This window comes from Natrix helvetica (genome assembly GCF_964273705.1).
Source record: "Natrix helvetica genome assembly, chromosome: 2".
NCBI lineage: Eukaryota > Metazoa > Chordata > Lepidosauria > Squamata > Natricidae > Natrix > Natrix helvetica.
The window spans coordinates 241652486-241674418 of record NC_138552.1 but is presented as its reverse complement, the minus strand read 5'-3'; positions in this window follow the sequence as shown (position 1 = coordinate 241674418).

Genomic DNA, 21933 nt, shown 5'->3' with positions numbered 1-21933 from the left:
TCGCAGGCAGATATTCCTTCTACCAGTTCTTCACAACCTGATGTTCCGTCTTCTCAAGCCGCGGATGCTGATGCTAGCGACGAACGTGAGGACGAGGATGATGATGAAGAAGAAGAAGAAGACTGGTCTGTTGTTCCTAGACGCTCCAAGAGGGCCACAAAAGGAATCCCTCCACAACGTTATTCATGGCAACTGACAAAAACACCAGTACCTTTGATTTGCAACGTTACTCTTCCTCCAGAGACATTCACACAAATCAAACAGCTTCCTGATTCAGAACAAGACAAATGGTATGATGCAATGCAGGATGAAATGGACAGTTTGAAGAAACTTAATGTATTCACACCTGCAAAACCTCCAGCAAATAAGAAAGTCATTGGCACCCGATGGGTCTACAGAATCAAGAAGAAACCAAATGGTGAGTCTTTATACAAAGCCAGACTTGTAGCTCAGGGTTTCGCTCAACGTTATCCTGAGGACTACACAAACACTTACTCACCAACAGTCAGAACTGAAAGTGTAAAAATTGCTTTAACCACTGCAACTATTCTTGGTTTAGAAGTTTTTCAATTTGATGTGGACACAGCTTATCTACATGCAGACCTAGATGAAGAGATCTACGTGAGAAGCCCTCCAGGATTCCGAAAGCAAGAAGGGGATACCTGGTTCCTGAACAAAAGTCTTTATGGTCTGAAACAGTCAGGTTTAATGTGGTATTTATGTCTTACTGACAAACTAAATTCAATGGGCTTTATTAAGTCCGAAACTGATGAATGCGTGTTCACAAAAAGATCTAACAATGCATATGAGATAATTCTTGTTTATGTTGATGATATTGTTTATATTGGTCCAAATAAGAAAATGAGTGAGATTTTTGCCAAAAGTTTGCAGAGATACTTCACACTAAAATCTTTAGGACACATTAGCACTTATTTAGGTGTTCAAATTGAAAAGACACAGAAGGGGTTTAGTCTTTCACAAGAGGAGAAAATTGACCACATTCTACATCATTGCAACATGAAAGATGCTAGCACAACAAAGACACCCATGCAAACAGATTTTCACAACTTAACACATGAACCAAGTCCTGAGTTCGAGGATCAAACACTTTATCGTTCAGTCATTGGTTCACTATTATACATTAGTAGTTGGACCAGACCTGACATCGCACTTAGTGTTAATCTTTTATCACGACACGTAGGTAAGGCAACACAATTTCATTGGTCATGCATTAAGAAGTTGTTGAAATACCTAAAACACACTAAACACATGAAGTTATTGCTAGAACCAACACACACTGATCAACCAAAGCTGATTTGTTTTGCCGACGCCGACTGGGCGAGCGACAAGAAGTCACGCAAAAGCACTTCTGGTTACATGATGTTCCTAAATGGTTGTCCTGTTTACTGGCAAGTGAGAAAACAGAGTTTTGTTTCATGTTCATCTACTGAAGCTGAATATGCTTGTGTTTCAGATGCTTGTAATTCTCTAACGTGGTTTGATGCTTTGATCACAGATATCTGGACACGTCCGATTCGACCAATCACCGTGATGGAAGATAATGTATCTGTTGTTTATATTTCTGAGTCACATTTTACAGGTTCTAGGTCCAGACACATTGACATTCGTTATCAAAACACAAAGCAATTAGTTAAGCAAGGTTTTGTTAAATTGCAATATGTTTCTACACATGATCAGATCGCAGACATGCTTAACAAACCACTCGCCGCAAATCAACACGAGTATCTGCGAAAGAAGATGTGCCTTAATTGATGATTTGATGACGTCAGCCCAGACTAGCAAAAGAAGGGGTGTCACGATGTTAAAAAGTTTGCTAGGCCTGAACTGCCTGAATTGACACTCAAGAGTTAAACTAAGAAAGCTTTATTGCGCAGGTCATAAAACAAAAAAGGGTTCTTATCTGAAAGTGATTTATTGCGCACGCGTTACACATTCCAAAATTCCTCTCTTCTTTGTTCGGCAGCCAACTTTGGCTAACGTAGCTTTCATTATCAAAATGTAACCAATTAGTTACTTCTGTTTTTCATTTACTTTATTTTATTATTAAAGTTTGTTTATTAATTAGAATACTTTTAAAGACTATTTCTTTTCTAAATATCTCAAAAGATATGCGGAAGGGAATCAGCCACGGTCCATCGATCTTCAACAGGGTGTTTTTTTCCCCTGACAGCCAGGGAAGTCCAGCCGGAGACATGAGTGATCCGACCATGACAGGGGTGTAACAACAAAGTCCCCTATACCCAGATCACTCGTCCACTGCTCAGATACAAAAACAAGGTCCAATGTGTGGCCACCTTCGTGTGTGGGGCCCTGAATTAACTGGGTCAGGCCCATGGCTGTCATGGAAGCCATGAACTCCCGAGCCACCTCAGACGCTGCTCCCGTCGACGGCAGGTTGAAATCCCCCATAACCACAAGCCTGGGGATCTCAACCGCCGTCTCCGAGATCAGCTCGAGGAGCTCGGGCAGGGCCGCTGATGTATAGCGAGGAGCCAAGTATACAATCAGCAAACCCAACTGCCTCCCTGGGCCCCATTTCACACCAAGGGACTCACACCCGGATATCTGAGGAACAGTGAACTCCCTCGGCTCTAGACCTTCCCGTATAACTACCCCCACCCCACCACCCTTACCCAGGGCCCGAGGCTGATGGAATGCACGGAAACCTGGTGGGCACATTTCCACGAGGGGTAAACCACCCTCGTGGCCCAACCAGGTCTCCGTTATCCCTGCAAGGTCCAGCTCCCCCTCAGAGATCAGCTCATTAATGAGGGGGGCCTTGTTGGTTACGGACCTTGCATTGCAAAGTATCAGCCGTAGGCCCGGGCCCTGTAGTTCCTGGCCACTTAGGTTGCGGGGGTTGGTACAAACGACCGGGCGTAGCCAACAGCCACGGTCTCCCAACTGACCTTGTAATCTTCTTTTGTCCTCGCATCCCCCCTCCCCACGACCGTTGTAATCAAACAACCCACTATTGGAATAACTTGTTCCCTCTCACCCCCCACTCCGCTCACTTCCCTCCTGGACTCACCTGTTCGTCTGGCACTGGCTTCCCTCCTGGCCTGGTTATCCCCCCCTCCCTTCCCAGAACCCCCTAAAAACAATATAAAACATTTAGCTAAAAAGCCCCTCAGCTTCCTCTTCTTCCACCTCTCGGGGTTCACAAACCCGTCATCAAGGCTGGCCCCTGAGAGAGCCAAGGGCCATACCTGCGAAAGAGGGGCCTCCCGCAGGCGGAGCAGATCAGACCTCGAATAAATTAAAACGTTGTAATAGTCCCAGTAGGGTAGGGGTGCAGATGATGCAAAGTTAGTAATTAATAGAGTCTCGGTGGAATGGAGGGTAGAAAGTTAATAAATAGAAGAGTCTCAATGGAGGGTAGGGGATATTCCAGTGTCCAGGTGGTACTTGGTACTTGGAGGCAGGGGGGGGGAGGGCAAGAAATGATTAAATATCCCAGGTGGTAGGGGGAAGGCAAAGGTAGCAAAAATAGTGGAGGGTAGATGAAAGTTCAGCTTAGCTGTTTCCAGGTGGATACAGCCCCCCCCCCCGATGGATGGGGGGGCCTGGAGGGGTATGGGAGCAGCCAGGAATGACAAAATAACCCAGGAGTCCCTGGCTGCGGCTCCCTCCCTTCGTCTGCCGCCGCAGGCATCTCCCTTTGATCCTCCGACTGTCTCTGCCTCTGGCTGCTTCCCAGCCCTTCTCACCTATCAGCTGATTATTCCAATGTCCTGTTGCATCCCGTTGCTCCCCCTTAAGCCCTTTGATGTCTCTGGGTCTCTGGGGGCCTCCGGAGCCTCTCACCCCCTCTTCCTTACTCCTCTTCTGGCATTTCTGGCTTTTCGGCTTCTCCTTTCGGCGTTTTCGGCGCCAGCACCGTCTGCGCAATCGCACCACGCCATCGCCATTGCTCTCTCCTTGCTGTTTACAGCCCTCCGAGCCTCTTTCCTCTCCGCTCTTCACCGACCACCCTGTCGGGCTAATATCAGCCTGAAACATGCCTGGGTGGTCGGGCTGTCCAACTCTCGACCCCCTTCGATGGTATGGGGGCCGGCAGCAGTCCCTACCCGGTCGGGAGCTCCATGGTGTTCCTGGAGCTCAGAGGACGACCGCCATTCGTAGGAAGCTCCTCCTCCTAATTTGGCGATTAAATTGTCCCAGCTGAGGGCATGAGCCAACAGTGGTGCGGCAAGGTCCCAGGCAGAGTTAAACATGACTGAGGAAGAAACTGACCTTGCGGTCTAAGGGCAGGTCGTAGTTGCCATTAGCAATCAAAAAACATTCGAACTGCTCCATGAACCCAGCGAACATCTCGCCAGGGGTTCCATAGGGAGCGAAGGGCGGCATGGATGCCATGGTAAATCGGATGAGGAGGCGAGAGCGAGAGAGCGAGAGGGAAAAAAACGCAGCCTCGTCAGCTGAGGGAACTCCATTCGCTCCACTCGGTTGCTGTTGGTTGGCCTTCAGAATCCCACCCTCATCGCCAGTATAAAAGAGTGGCTGAAGGATGAGGCAGGACTCGTTCTGAGGCAACTCAACAGATTTATTAAGACGCAAACAGTCAAAACTATGTACAGAAGGAGTTCAGCACCTTTCCCTGCTTGACAGCTATTTATACGGAGCTGTCAAGCAGGGCAGCCAATAGGAACAGCCTGAACAGCCCCCGCTCAGCCAAGCCGTGTCTTAGCCAATCAGGTGCGGCTTGGCTGTTGCCAGCTGTCAGGTCATAAGTCGAGGACAGAACACTCCTGACTACCTGGCGGTGAAGAAGCATAAATTCTACACTATCTCTTACTGAACAAGGATAATAGCTGTTGAATTATTAGCTAAGCAGCAAGACACTTAAGATTGACCACATAGCTTGCAGGCCTCTAATTACAAAACATTTCAAAAAAAAAATCTCTTATATTGCTTCAAATTAAGCGAATGTGCATATATTTAATTGAAATCTGAGGACAGATGCTTACATATCACAATAACATATGAAAATGGATGGATTTACACATCCAGATGATACCATTTACACATATCCCCATTCCTGGCTGATGGTAGATGCAGATCTAATTTGTGGAAGCTGTCAGGATACTGATGGAGAATATTAGACTTTAGCTGAATCCTAAGAAAATGTGTGGCTGGAATTCAAAGAGTGATGGACTCTAGTGATAGTCCAGATTTAGCACCAGTTCTAGTGGTGGTTCCCTCATAGAGAGCTGGTTTTCAATCCAGGAGTCCTGGGAAACTGTCTGGGGCAAAATAATGATTGTCAACCCCAAATTGATAGCACATCTGTTTCATGTTTTATTGCAATGATTACTGCTTGTGGATTTGTTGATTTTTAAATCTAATTTATTGGTTGACGTAAACCACTCACAGCCTTCAGGAATTGGATGACATAACAATCAAACTAATAAATTAGTACAAAATCTTATTTTGCTCCGAAGTGTTCAGTTAATTGAACCATAATTTGTTAATCAACACCTTATACTAAATCTTAAACAATGATTAACAAAGCACAAGTACTGGATTCATGCACCATTCTAAGCCAAAACTATGTAAACCATATCATTACTTAGTTGCATGAACCTGGGTTTTATAAATTTATTTTTAACTTATGTAGACATCCAGTGATCATTTCACTTGTTATCGTAACGAGGCATGACCCCAGTTATTCATTAACACACCCAGTGATGCCATGTTTTCTAAGAACAAGAAAGCTGTCTTATCCTGAAACAGACTGTTACTCCAGTAGTATGTTAGTAAGATGATTTGTTTTGATTTTGTCATAGCAAATAGTGTGAATACTGCCAACCATGATCCTGAGTAGCAAGGCACTTTAGTTTTTAGCTCTATTGTATAGATCAAGGATTTTGCAATAGCTCTTCTGATTGAGTTACAATTCTACCCAATCTGTGGGTATCATAAACTTGTTGGCTACTCACAGATGAATGTATAAGAATTGTTCCGTTTCTGAACCTGGAGTTTATTGCTAAGATCCTGTATTCATGACTGGTTTCCTATTGGATTTGTGATGCTTGCTATGATATACAGTATATTCCCTTGGCATGCCTTAATCACTCAATTTTATGGGTTTTATTTGCAAGAAATAAGAAAAAGAAAAGGCAATAGTGAGTTCAGGCTCCCAGTTTGGAAGATCTGGATTCACTTTAAATAGAATAAAGTTCATTTATCATAACAAACATAATCTTAAAAGAGTCATTCCATCTTGGATGGGATAAAAGGGAAAATGCATCTACTAGGGTAAGTATTTTATACCACTAAGTGATTAAAATAGAACATATGCCTTTATGTGTGACTATGGAGTCGTTGAAAAAAATATAGCTGCTAAAAATAAATTTTAGTGTTAATTGATATAGTCCCACAGCGATGTTTTGATTATCAAGATCAGCCATATTTCTAAGAAGAGATTTTCACACACTTTGGTATATACCTTTCAATGTAGCTAACTTTTATATATTTAGTAATTCCACCATTCTCTGTATGTCTGTGTGTGTGTGTTGTTTATGATAATAAATGATATGATATAAATGTGTTTCTGTTTTACATGTAACTGCCTATCTATTATGTATGCATACAGTTTCTGTACATACAAAGTTGCAGAATTGTAAATTGAGATATACAATATAAAATAATCTGTAGGAGTTTTGAAGCAGGTGTGATTCATCTGTCGTTTTATTTACGTAATGTTGCTGCAGTGTAATGTAACTTTAATGAAACATTATTTGTGTATCATAGTATTAAAACTAGAATGAAACATTATGACAGTTTAGCTTTTAGGGGGGAAATATCCATAACATAATTTATTCTTGTACAAGTCTCATTTTGATCATCAATTCCAGGTTGAACAATTTAGGGGCAAATAACTAAGTCTTAGATCAATACTTTCTTAGAGTCCACAATGGTTTTCTAAGTAGTTGCAACTTTGGCAATGTTATTCTTTAAAATCAGTTTCAGCTGGAAGTATACCAGTGGCAAGTCATGACATCACCAACAGCTTAGGAAATTAGATGTGACCTCCACTAGCACTGTCTAAAGTCAGCAATGTAGCAAGATTAGTTGCTATAAAATATCATTGGAAAATATTACTGAATATGTATTATCTCTGCCAAAAAGAATTCTTCTCTTCAGAAATCCATCCATCTATTCCCTTTAATCGACAGACATTATGGTGGCCTTTATCACCTTAATTCTGAATTTGGAAAAAGTGTTGCTAGCAAAAATAATGTAGAGCTTCAGAATCTATTAAAACTGTCTGCATGAAGATCTTAACAATAAATGATATAGTAGGCCTTCTCTATCTGTCGGATTCTGATATTGGCCCAGGATAGCAGGGATGTATGATGTACAGAGTTGTGAACTGTAACAGGTAAGGCAAGAACAGTGACCTTCCCAAAAGTAATGTGAAGAGAGATTGTCCATATTTGGTGGATGCCTGGAATGGACAAATCCTGCAATATTATTCATTAATTTATATCTGACTCTTGGACCAAAAGTGAGGTTGCAAATGCCATTACATATTAGGCAAATAATACATACATACATACATACATACATAATCAGCTTTTAGTTAGGAAAACATGCTTTTTTGCCATTGCAACACACTCAAATCATTTCATTATTTCAAGTCTAGATTTTGTAAGTCTTACACTGTACAGTTGTAAGTAACTTTATGGTTGTTATAGGACTCATTCTCTCTCCCCCCCCACACACACACACACATACTTAACTGGTCTCTTGCCATACCAATCTATTCATTACTCAAGCATTTTAGAAGGACTGTTTTTTATGTAATTGCGTTTTAAATGCCACAAATAGAGCACAGTCTTCTCTGAAGTCATTCTCTTCTGTTTTTGCATGGATGTATTCTCTCCTGAGTGATAATAATCTTTTCTTTTTCTTTCCCTTTTTCTTCCGAAATGCAGGTCTAAGATGGAAGGAATTTTTATCTGGAAGAGTAATATAAATTAGCTTTGACTGCCAGTTTCCACTGATTATTACTTTCCAGGCGGAATTCCTACAAATTCTTGAGGCATGACCTCGGATGAAAAAATAATCCCCCTTTTAAACTTGTTGAGAAATTCCAGATAACTTCACAAGAGATTTAATTTTAGAGCATTAACACAATCTTGGTTTTGAAAGATAAAATTTCGGGGCTGTTATTTGGTAGGAGCCATTACTGAATAGTGAAGTCATTTGGAGCTTATTTTACTGTGTTATCTTTTCCTGTAGCTCAGCTCCCTTCCTCTTCCCCCGCCCCCACCCCTTAATTTTATTATGCATTACATAATGCACTCCGGATTCACCCTCATAAAGCAGAATAAGTATTTCAGCAGATAACCTGCCTTCAGACAGCTTGAGTCTATAATCTCTACTAAAGTTGAGTTATTCCATAAACCAAAAAGGCAATCCATGATGCAATGGGCATCCTCTACAGATTGTTTGAAGCTGATTACCCTGTAAATCTTAAGACGTGACAGATTCATGGAAAAGATGAATATGGCCAGGACTAGAAGAGCTCTACATTGCACTATATAGAAGCATCCAAATAACTGCTAATGGTGAAAATATATTTGATTTAGGCCTGAGCAGATATATTTTTAAACAAGACAACTGAGAATTTAATTGGTGTTACCTTAGTTTCAGTTATTTTGGCACTCATGCATTGTTCTTCTAGAAACTAAAAGACATTGACATTGATATTTGCCTTAAGCAATAAAAACAAAATTTGTTCCTACAAGCTAAAAGAAAATTCTGAATATGTGTCAAGAGTGAGAATTTGGCCATTTAGGTGCATACTGGAGGTGACACAGTGGTGGGCAGTGGGTGGGCATGGCAAGGCAGGGTGGAGCCCAGTGCCCTCCCTTTTGGGGGTGGCAGGACACGGTACCACCTCAAGAAGGCATGCCTGGTGGAGAGGATTGGCCACTTGCCCCACAGAGCAACCGCTGCATCCTCCAGCTCCTGGTGCACAGACTTTTGAAAATGCCCAGTGCCCGAGGTCACTGCCTGCGCCACCTAGTGCCCTCTCTGTGCTCTGAGCCCAATGGGAAGAAAAGGTCCAACACTCGGTATGTGGGGGGAATGTGCAACTAATTGTCCCCCACAGCAAATCGGCCAGGGTAAGACAGCCGAGAGGAGCAGCGGGGGAAGAGTTGTGGGCAAGGATGCTTGCAGGGGGTGGACTGGCACATGGGGGCATTGTGAAGTGGGCAGGTCTGAAGAAGAGACCAAGGGTTCCCAGTTTTCTTATTTGGCTGCAAAGTAAATAAAAGTAAAGCACAGGATTTTCTTCAAACCCTTTGTAATAGTTCAAGGGATGATAATTTCAGTACATTTTTGTGGGTGATGGCCAGTGTAGGAGATGCTGCAAAGAAGAAATGAGCTTTGTGGAAAATCTCACACTACATTAAACATAAATATGCTTTTGCTATGAAACAAGAATAGCAAGAGTTAGCAGCTTCATTTTTTTTAATGAGTCAGATTATTTGGGGAAGGGAAGGATGACTGCTTCTGTTCATCCCCCCTCCATGGATCCTTTGGGAGGGGGAAGCAGTATTTAAATGCACTTCTAATAAGATCCATGACAAAATCCTTTTATTCTTGACTGTTGGATGGAATGAAAAATATTATGCTATGGTTGAAGCTATTTTTGAAAATGAAAGACAATAGTTGTAATGTCTAACTTCTTCAGAACCAATATTTACATTTGCTTGGTGTAACAGTCAGAGGCACCAGACTAGAAACTACAAGAGTTTTACTTTTGCCTTAGACATGAAGCCAAGACAAGGAGAAGGTAATGGCAAACCACTTGTGCAAAATGTTGCCAGGAAAACTTTATGAACTTATCTAGGCCAGTAATCAAGATTGACTTGAGGGAATTAAAAAAGGGGGAGAAATATTTTAAGTAGGCATCATTCTATACTTTAGCTAATCCTCCTTGGTCTACTATGTGCATTCTTTTTGGAGCAAGAAAGAGGAGATATATTGGCATGGCTGATGAATTATTCTGTACAAACAGGTTGCTAAAGTCAAGTATTTTGCTATGAGGAGAAACATAATTCATTATTAGAGGCCTTGCTTTTTTCACACATAAAATCCCAGATTCAGTTTCCGATCAGAAGGGATGTATGTAACAGAATCCTAGGAAGGAGAGCCAGTAGCATCTACATATATAAGCAAAGAATCTGATCTGATTTAAAAAAAACTCTGTTTGCATAGGAGAAGGAGAAGCAGAATATGGGTGAGGGGCAGAATTAATAGAGGAATCTGCCTAGAATTCCTACCTAGCCACAAGTTGACTAAATTCAACCATCCCCTTCCCCCTGAATTATGTTGTAAAGGTAAAGGTTCCCCTCGCACATATGTGTTAGTCATTCTCTACTGTAGGGGGCGGTGCCCATCTCCATTTCAAAGCCAAAGAGCCATCGCTGTCCAAAGACATCTCCGTGGTCATGTGGCCGCTATGAGTAAATGCCGAAGGCACACAGAACACCATTACCTTCCCACCAAAAGTGGTTCCTATTTTTCTACTTGCATTTTTACATGCTTTCAAACTGCTAGGTTGGCAGAAGCTGGGACAAGTAACGGGAGCTCATTCCTTTAAGCGGGGCTAGGGATTCGAACCTCCGAACTGCCGACCTTTCTGATTGGTAAGCTCTGTTGACCCTTATGTAATTCCAAGCATTCTAACTATTGAGAAGATTCCTATGCATAGGCTTTTCAAGCAATAAATCAGTTTAATTGGATCTTCACATGTGGACCTAGTCTTTTGTACCTGGCAGTTTCTGAGAAAACAGATGTGACCGTGGCAGAATAAATTTATGGTTCATCACCTGAATTTCCATCTTCAATACTTACAAATATAATATAAATAAAAGTGATACATCGAGCATGGTCCCTGCTGCACTTAGATTTTCCATTACTGTCAACATATATAGTGCATATATTTTGTTCTTCTCTGTTATTCATATTCAAAATTTACCTTGCAGAACAGATAGGATACCTTCAGGGTAATATGACATGCAGGAGGGTGAGGATAGTAGAAGAAAACAAAGCACTATAGGGTTCCATTTTCTTCTTTCAAATCATATCTAGGATGAGATAACTAATGGATAAGCTATAGGTTTCCTGTGAAGAGATGGTGTTCCTTGAGATTGAAGAAGCATAGAAAACAGGAATATTAAATGTTTTTCTATTCCAGGCCAACATAGAATGTCTGAAAAGTTCATTTTCTGAGGAGACAGATGCTTCTCAGAATCTTGCATGAAAAGGGAGGTTGATCAAACATGTCATTTTTAATAACAAATGAACCATATTTCTCAAAGGTCAGCCATGAGTGTAAGGTATATTCTGCATTACAGTAATGAACTTTAAAAGTTCCTTTTAATTTTAGGTTTTCTGAATTAAATCCATTAAAAATCCTGCTTTGTAATCATCTCAGAGGAAACCCCCTACTATTTATATTAACAGATTTGATTGTTGGGGGAAAATCTTATGTAGTCTATGTCAGATGTATCAAAACAAATCTGATTTATGAATTATCTGGCTGTTTAGCATTTTAAGTATTCTGAGATTAAACAACTTTATTTTCATCTAGGCATGTGATGTAGGAAGATATTCTAAAAGCAAATTGTCAGCCATCAAAAGCATAACAGTCTTGTTCAAAGACTAGTGAAATATAACGAGCTGGTGAAACAATTGATCTTATTAATCAGAAGAGCTTAATTTCTGTTTTGTTTATCTGGAACAATGCATGCTGACTAACTTCACTTTCAGAAAGAATACAGGTCTAGTTGTTGGAAAGAGCTTTCTCTCAGAGCTGTTATTGTATAGATTTCTTCACTGGAACAGATCTAGGTCAACTGAGCTCATTATCAACAATTGGTCTGGACTCTGGAGCAGGTTACACTGAGCAAAGGCAAACTCTTGTTTATAATAAAACATGTGGACTAAATTAGAACGTAAATAAATGAACGACTCTCCAGAAAACTAGATAACACTTGCTGAGCAATGGGGTCAGGGCAGATTTAATCTAAAAATCTTTCTGCTGTGTGTAAATGATTATGTCATAGCATTTGTCTTTAATTACGAAACTCTTTCCAAAGGATTGACTCATAGCACGTTTCCTGGTTAACCACAAAAACTTGTAGTACAAGATTTGTCATATAGATTCCTTCGTTCCCCCTACAGCACTGTTAAGACTTGCTCCTGTAAATGAAAATCCTAGCTCCCTAGAAATGCAGTCATATTAGTATTAAAGATGTTGAAGGGAATGTGGGGCCATTCTAAAAGAAAGACTTTTCTCCCAACCAAGAGATACAATGACTTTATGCTAATAAAAGCATCATTCACAAAACTTTTATCCCAGGATGCATCAATGTTCTTTCTAAAGCAAATAAAATAAAAATAATAAATACCTTGCAATATGAGTAGGAATGCATAATCCATATTGTTAGTGCAGTCATTTGCAAATAGTCTCCTGGGATGACTTCCGATTTTTAAAAAATACCATTTTTGAGGGGATGGAAATTGTAGTCAAGGAGATTTAGAATTAGGTTCAGATCACTCAGTTGGATGATCACTGGATCCTAAATAAATGAAGGATACATTTATTAAACTATAATTTGGGGGCTGGCCTGGCCTAGATATTAAAAGGGAGAAAAAAGTAGACAGGACATGAGTTTAGGGAAATGGATTCCATGGAATCAGGACTCTTCATATTCCATGGCGAAAAGACTGAAAATTATGTAACTTTTTTTTCTAGTAAAATGTTGGAGGGTTTCAAAATACCACTTCTTCTCTTTATTACTATTGCTTCTTCAATTCAATTGAGTTCCAGAAAAACAGAGTTGCTGTTTGTCAAAGTTGCTTCTAGGTTATTTCCATCAGGAAGTCTACATGGGATAATACTACCCTGAAGGAACAGACGGAAACCTGAGGATGTTCCTAGATTCACAGCTTCACTTGAAAAATCAAGTGGCAAATACAACCAAGAAAGCTTTGAATAGAAACTTTACTGTTTCTAGATTTCTGAACAGAAATGGATTTCTGGATTTCTGATAATCCTTACAGCAGCCTGGAAAGATGTCATGATGATAGTGAGGGCACCTTTAAAATATCTAATCAATCCTGTCACAGGACATCCATAAGAGCAATCAACGTCATTGCTGATCCATGCCCAACTACCAAGAATAAATGGAAATAAATAGAAACTACGTCTTCCCGGATCCTCTGTAGATGACCCCATGTTCTCAACAAATCTTTCCCCAGAAAGAATGGTAGACATCTATATTCCCTTCCTTAAAAAAAATTCAACATCTTTGGTGGCTCCCTCTTTGGTTGCTCAAAGCAGCCAGGGCAGAGATTCAACCTGCAAATGACTGAGCAAATAATACAGATGATTTTATCCATTTCCTTTAAAGATTCAAAAAAATCCCAGATCGCATTGCAAGCTGTTGCTCCACACATCTCAATGGACTGTGTCACTAATGTGTCCAATTATGTGTGAATATGAGTCATTTTATTATCAAAATATATTGTAAATAAGTTGCAATAGCATCAAGGCAGAACTTCCCATCCATTATTTCCCAAAAGAGTCTAAATTACACTGAACTAGGAGCTGGATGACACTGTAGAAATGTTACCTAAGCAGAAAAGTTATGTTGGTGTACTGCCTTTACCAATGTAAGATGGATGGCACATACCCAAGTTTGGTCATATCGCCTTTCATTTTCTGCCATCAAAGTTCTACACAACACATCCATGATTGCTGGTAATCCCATCTGTTCTGGCAATGGATGTCTTCTCTTTAAAAAAAATTCTAAGTTATACTGTTTGAAATTCAGAATTCACAAATGGTACATTTTTCAAAAGTAAAAGCCTGCATAGCTACTAGGCCTTGGTGTCTACACATTTTATTGGGCTTGTCATGAACAATCCATAGCTACATATTAATTAATCAGAACAGAGCTGTAAAGTACCTTGGAAGTCTTCAACCCCTGCTGAAACAGGAGATCCTGTACCATTTCAGACAGGTGGCTTTCCAGTCTCTTCTTAAAAACCTCCAGTGATGAAGCATCTACAATTCTGAAGGCAAGCTGTTCCACTTGTTAATTGTCCTCGCTGCCCAATAAAAAGTTTCTCCTTAATTTCAGGTTACTTCTCTCCTTGATTAGTTTCCACCCATTGTTTCTTGTCCTGTCCTCTGGTATTTTGGAAAATAACTTGACCACCTCTTCATTGTGGCAGCCCCTCAAATACTGGAATACTGCTATAATATCACCCCTTGTCCTTTGCTCTAGACTAGCCAAACCCAATTCCTGCAACTGTTCTTCATATGTTTCTTGTTTCATATGTTTTATATAGTTCTTGGCTTTCTTTGTTTACATTTTTTAATTTGAAAATAAGGATATCATAATTCTGTCAGTAGATTCGGTGATCGATGGGTTATTTGCACAGCTTATTTCATTTTCTAAACAAAAAAAGGTGTGGCTAATACAATCCAAATTACTCATTATATCTTCCTCTTAGTTTATACAGTTCTGACTTTTCAAATGATGTCATTCCAATGGCCTTTTCGTTACCCAAAGTTTCATTACACTGAAAGGCACACGTCCTTTTGCACTGCACAAATAACATCTTCCCAGATGTATACTTTAGCCTGGCTTCATTCCCTTTCACAGATGTGAATAGCCATTAAATGGCTCAGAAATTGTTTCCTGGGACAGGGATGAAATATGTCCTTTGGCAAGGAAGAGACTACATTGTCTCACAATAGAGCATTCACACTCCAAGGGAGTGATCATTAAAAAATTAAATGTATCAGTGTTCAAAGATTGGAATCATAACATTAAAACTGTAGAGTAATGGCATGAAGTAACCCAAAGCAAATCAAGTGTAAAGACAAATTTGGCTCCTAGGCCTCCATGGATCTGAAGTTAACAGCTGTGATTTTAGAGTGTTTGGAATGAATAGAAATGTGACATAGCATTAAAATAACTACATATATAGAGTATATAACTATATATAACTATATATATAACTATACATATAACTATATATATATATATAACTGTGTGTGTGTGTGTGGGGGGGGGAGAGAGAGAGAGAGAGAGAGAGAGAGAGAGAGAGAGAGAGAGAGAGAGAGAGAGAGAGAGAGAGAGAGAGAGAGAGAGAGAGAGAGAGATTATTTGTAGCCAATCAGTCAGTCACTTATGGCCATTGCTGTATACGACATATAATAATCATAACCAACTTATATATGACATTGAAGGAAAATCAAATCAAAATTTGACATCAGTGGTTGACAACTGGAATTCTTATAAAAAGAAACTGAATGAACCATTAGAGTAACAGGCTATGCAAACAAAGCCAAAACTGAACATATTTCATGTATATCAGATACTATGGAAAATCACAGATGAAATTGTAGAGATATTGATTTAGTGACTCTAGCAAAATTGTTCAAATTAAGTACAATATAGGCAGTGCCACAACATAAAACTTATGTTGTATGTAAAACAGTTCATTTTACTAGTAATAAAAACTACTGGAACCACTTCTTTCAAAAAGTGCCATGACACTCAGAAGCTTTTGAAACTATAATACCCACTTTTGGAATCTCTGGATTCTGAACCATCTTCCATTCAACATAAAGGAAAGAAAAACAAAGAATAGAAATGGAATATTATATTTCTTACATCTTACTATAGTTTGGAACTACTTTAAGAAGCTATAGCCATCTGAGATGGAGCAGCATGTTTTAAAATAACTTTTAATAGCCAAAAGCTGTGAGGTGTCAAAATGTTTTGAAATTTCAGTGTTTTTACCTGACATCTCAGAAGATTTTTTAAAAAAAGAATTTCCAAAATGTTGGTGTTTGTTTAAGACATCCAAGATGATTGCTTTGAAATTTCACATAATTTCACAATCTTGTGAGTTTAGAGCATTTTTATTTTTATAACCTTTGTTTCTTGTCCCCTCCTGCTGGAAAGATTGCTACACATAAGTTTTAAACCTTTGTTTCAAATAATTTTCAAAGCAGTCACTCCCAATAGTTATTATTATTTGAGGTAATAATTGGTATGGGCTGATTCAGGGCTGGGAGCTTGTGTTATTCAATTATCTTGTCCAATTATCTTGTCCCGGATGTGGTGCCATATATCTTTAAGCTAGTACTAGATGTGTATTGTACGTGTAAGAGCAGAAACTCAGCAAGATATCTCATATTTCCCTATAAACAGAGGTGGGTTACTCCTGGTTCTGACCGGTTCAGTTGAACCGTTAGTGGTAATTGGGCCTGGGTTGCCGAACTGGTAGTGATGGCTGGCTGGCCACACTACCGAATGGCTTTCTCCACTGCCTTACCTTCACCATGTGCATACACAGACCTGCCTCCTCCTGCCTACACACAGATAAGCATTCATGCTAGCCTAGCCCCCCCCCCCTCCCCACCAGCCAGTATCTCCCAAAGCCGCCACCATTGCAGCTGCGGCGGGGATGGGGACAGCATGCTGGAGAGGGTGATGGCGGCAGAAGAGGACAGTGGCAGTAGGAGGATAGGGGGTAGTGGGAGAAGAGGGCAGCATCCCAAGTCCCAGAATGAGAAACCAATAGAGATGCCTCCCTTGCACTCTGCTCACTCCCTGCTGGAAATACACAGGTTTAGTTTTGATCTAGGACCCACCAAGGAGCCGCTCAGCTTCATCAAATTCCTGCAATGGGTAAGTTGAGCGTTGGTGACGGGAGGCATCTAGCTCAGGAGGGCCCAAGTGGGCTGTAGAACACAGAGCCAGGAAAAATAATAATAATAATAATAATAATAATAATAATAATAATAATAATAATAATAATAATAATAATAATAATAATAATAATAATAATAATTTTATTTGATTAGCTGCAACCCTCTCCCGAAGGACTCAGGGCGGCGTACAATCAAAACAGATAAAATACAAATAAAGACAAACATACATACATAAAAACAAAGACATATACATGTGCATGGAAGGAGGTAGACTCATAAGTGAAAGACAATTAAAAAACACAATTTAAAATCCCATTAAATAAAATTACTGAATTAAAAAACCCATCAGGAGCGTTATGAAAAGACATAAGTTTCCTAGAAGGAATCGAAGTATTCAACTTTGCAGCCTAGAGGCCACACCTGTGTTTAAATCTGGCAGGCAAGTGGCGTGGGGAGACAACAACGGAACGGAAAGGGTGGGAGATAGGAAAAATGCAGGCAGAGGTACAAGCAGGGAGGGAGGGAGGGAGGAAAGTTCACCTGATCCTGGATCAGGACAAGAGGGGATGGAGGAACCAGTTGCAACTCCCGAAAGCACCCCCAGGTGTTGCAGGGGCCATGGGAAATTACAAAGCCCAGATTGCATATGTGTGCTTGTGTCCTGCAGTTGCGTGTGGTGCTCCCACCCCACCCTGGGTTCCAACTTTTGCGCTCTGTTTTTGTGCCTTTGGGTGGTCGGAAGCAGGCCCTGCATGGCATCCTGGCTCTGCACTCTGCAGCCCACCTGGGCCCTGCTTGCCTGGGTGCTTCCTGCCCCACCACTCAACTTACCCATTTCAGGAATTTGATGTAGTCAAGTGGCTCCTTTGTTCCACCCAAAGGCACAAAAACAGAATGCGAAAGGAGGAACCCGGGATGGGGTGGGGGCACCATTCAGGGCACAAGCACACACGTGCAATCCGGGCTCTGCAATTTCCAACAGCCCCTGCCATGTTTTGGGCGCTTGCAGCCCATTCCTCCTCCTTGTCAGGCCTGTAGTTATATTCTTTTTAGGATCTTTGGCCTGCCACACTTTCTTATAATTTTCTATGCTGTTTCAATAGTGTAGTAGTTGGGAGGGGGGAATAGAAAGGAGTAGGATTGTAGAATGGATTGTTGACATTCTTTTGTAGAAGCCAAGGTCATCTTTTGTCTCCGCACCTCGACACCTGACCGGAACCAGAGGAATGTAGATGCCAGCGTGGAAGATGATGATTGGAACATGTGATGGATTTGTGGGTGTGGGGATAGATCATGAACTTTCAACTGGGTGGATTTCCAGGATGTACATCAGAGTTGGAATTTTTCCATAGCCATGCTAACATGCCTGTAGAATAAATTGGATCTTTAAGGATGTTTTGCCTTGGACAATGATTTATTTCTGCATGGTATTTAGAACCCTAACACTCCTCTCCCTTGTCCCGAGTCAGGATCAGGTGAAATTTCCTCCCTCCCTCCCACCCTGCTTGCATAGTCCAGCGCCTCTGCCTACATTTTTTTCCTATCTCCCACCCTTTCCTTCCCATTGTTCTCTCACCCACCCACTCGCCCGCTGAACACAGGAGTGCCCGCTGGGCTGCAAAGTTGAATGCTTCTATTCCATCTAGGAAACTTATGGCTTTTCCACACCTTAAATCCTCTGGCAGTCTATTTTGGGAGTTTTTCCCATCTCTTCCACCTCCCCTTCCCTGTGTTGGAGTCCCCAAAAATGTCATTTTAGTGGAGGTAGCTTGGTGGGGGGGGATCATGTGAATGAGTGTGCCTGAGTAATGTCAAGTTGGCTATGCCCACTCAGTCACATGCCCCTCCCACCTTGCCACATCCACAGAACCAGCAGTAAAAAAAATTAGAACCCACCACTGCCCATAAGCCTTACCTGTAACCTGTAGCCAGGTTTGCTTCATTTGCAAAATCAACCTAGATTCAAACCTCACATCATTGTTAAGTAAGAAAAGAAAAAATATCAACTTTCAAAAAACAGGACAGATTCAAATGCCAGGTTCTATTTAATCTAAAGGACTTTGCTTTCTTAATCTTAGATGTAACATATGAAGCCATCGTGCTAGCTTTGACTCCTAGAGAACAGTTTCTTAATATTGGTGACTTTAAGATGTCTGGACTTCAACTCCCAGAATTCCCTACCCAGCAAACTGAAATAGATATAGAACTGGTATGCATATGCCAGACGCTCTCTGTCTGTCTGTCTGTCTGTCTGTCTGTCTGTCTGTCTGTCTGTCTGTCTCTCTCTCTCCATAGTTCTGAATGTACAGTATATAAAGCTTGTTAGAATGAAAGGAATATCTTAGCTAGGTGGAAGATGTCAAATGAGGATGCATTCAGGTGGACATAGAACCCTTCTGATATCATTCATTGGATGTTTCAGCAGTGGAAGTAAACAGTACATGTTATTCTCTTTATCATTTTTATGCCATATATGAAGGAAATAATGTGAACTCCCTAGTAACACACTAAGAAAGACAAAAAACAGAGAAGCAGAAACTTAAAAAGTAAAACATATTGAAACAATAACAATATACACACACAACTGAATATTTGGCCAAGGAAAAGAAGTCAATGATATAGAGAATTTTTTGTTTTGACATGCTTATGTTCTTCCTTTCTTCTTGAATAACTCATTTATTCAGTCATAAGAACATAGTGTTTTACAAGCTATTGTTTTATATTATGGTTAATAGAGTCCTTACAGTATTTTGCCAGTTTTAGCCGTAGTGAGTTAAATATGGAATTAATTATTTACATCTACTTACAATTAGTCCATTAATGTAGAAATATTTTAAAAAGTGATAGACAACCATTGTGGCCAATGGACATATCAGGAATGTTGAAGCATATTTGTGGCCCTTTGAAAAAATATTTAGTGTGGTACTCATATAGTCACAAGGAATCCAATTAATAAGCCAACTGAGTGTGGATGGTTTTCTATCTTCCCCATTGGACTTCAAGGTTCTTCTATGTCAATCCCACTCTTTATTATTTTTTCTGAGCTGTTGCCATACCTGCAAACAAAATATTGTGCTGAAATCATCCACCATTATTTCCTGAAAAAGCCTTCTAGATCTATATTTGATCCAAACATAATTTAACAAGACAATACTGAAAACTGATACTTTGCCAAAGGGTGGCATTCAGCAGGTGCTGACCAGTTCTGGAGAACTGGTAGTGGAGATTTTGAATAGTTCAGAGAACCGATAAATACTACCTCTGACCGGCCCTGCGCCCATCTATTCTCTCCCTCCCGAGTCCCAGCTGAACGGGAGGGAATGGGAATTTTGCAGTAAGGTTCTCCTGGAGTGCGCTGGGAATGGAGATTTTACATTATTGTTCCCCTGCCATGCCCACCAAGCCATGCCCACAGAACCAGTAGTAAAAAAAATTGAATCCCACCCCTGTAGTTTGCTCTATAATATTGTACCTTCTCTATCTATCTCTATTTATGAATCTCTTTATTTCAAAAAAATAAAAGCATCAGAAAGACTGGTGCTATTGATGCATCTATCTATCTATCTATCTATCTATCTATCTATCTATCTATCTATCTATCTATCTCTATCTATCTATCTATCTCTCCCGCCCTCCCTCTTTCCTTCCTTCCTTTTTTAAATTTTTATTTAATTCAGGGTTGATATTCAATATAATACAATTTATGTAACTTCATGGTCACAGAATGTCTATGATGAAAATCTTTCCTCATCAGTGCTTTTCATCACTTCTGAATTTTATCCCTAATGGCAGAAATAAACAGTTACACTTTCCAGCAAGAGAACTTTCATTTACTGTAATTTCTCAATTATTCTTTTTTTTAAAAATTTCTCAATTTTCTGTCCCTGATGGATTATGGCAGAGATACAGATGCAGGACATTTTGGAAGGGGGCTTCTTTCTTATGGCATCCAGCCTATGAAACATCTTGTGATGACGAAAATTATGAATAAATCAAGAATACCCTATGGACCAAGGCAGGTTGTGATGTATTTATTTTTTATTCTCTCTGCTCTCATATGACTTATCTCCATTTTTAGTGATAGGATCTCTGAATAGCCTGTGTCTACCAAAGCCAGAAGTTTTGAAATAAGCACCGTACCAATATTTTTAGTAAATATACAATTCTCAGAACTCTGCATTGAACATCTGAATTTATGACTAAACTTGAGAATGAATCACCAGTCTAGCTTAACCAGTACATCAGATGGAGTGTCTGTAAAGAAATGTAACATCTTTCCTTGTCTCATAATAAGTCCCGGATTTACATATGTTCTTTATTTTCTAGGCATCTGAACACCATCTGATGTATGACTGCAGCTGCCAATGCTATCCAATTTGACTTTAATGTTATGATGCAAAAATTTCCAAAATCATATGTACGAATTAGAGATTATTTCTCTTTCTCACTTAAAATGATTCAGATTTCTCCTTAGTTCATTCCTATCAGAGTAGCTAATAATAATAGTTGCCTGGAAATCACAATCGGTATACATGTAATATTGTTAATTCCCTAGTGGCAGCATGGATAAATTAGTGTACTGATCTGTGAATTCTTCTGTTATTACATATATGGCTATTCAAATAGTTATTAAGGCAAAGGACATTTTACAATCACACTATTTTTAAGTGTAGAGCATATCAAAACAGAAATTGGGGAATTAAAGAACAGTGGGCATTCTGAAGATCATTGGTTTTTTTCTAAACGTGGCTCCATTTAGATATGTTATTTTACGACGTCCATCATCTTCCAAGTCACACATCACTGGTCATGCTTACTGGTGAGATGGAACTCCAATACTGCTGGAAGACTCTGTATTTAGGATAATCTGTTTGGAAGAATAACTTCTGAATTAAAATTCTAAAAGCATCACCCAATGCATTAGATTGGTCCAAATTGAGGGGCATGCATTTTTAAAAAAAAAAAAACTTCATTTTGAAGATGAAATGCAGTGCCATGAGTTGTTCCTTGAAATCCTACTGAGTGAGTTTCAGAAAAGTTTGCCTACTGAGCAAATAGACTGGCAGACAATGCTGTCAACATGCACTACATGTTGCAATGTTTTGAATCCCTGGAGACCTATGCGCAGGTCCTTTTTGTAGACTTTA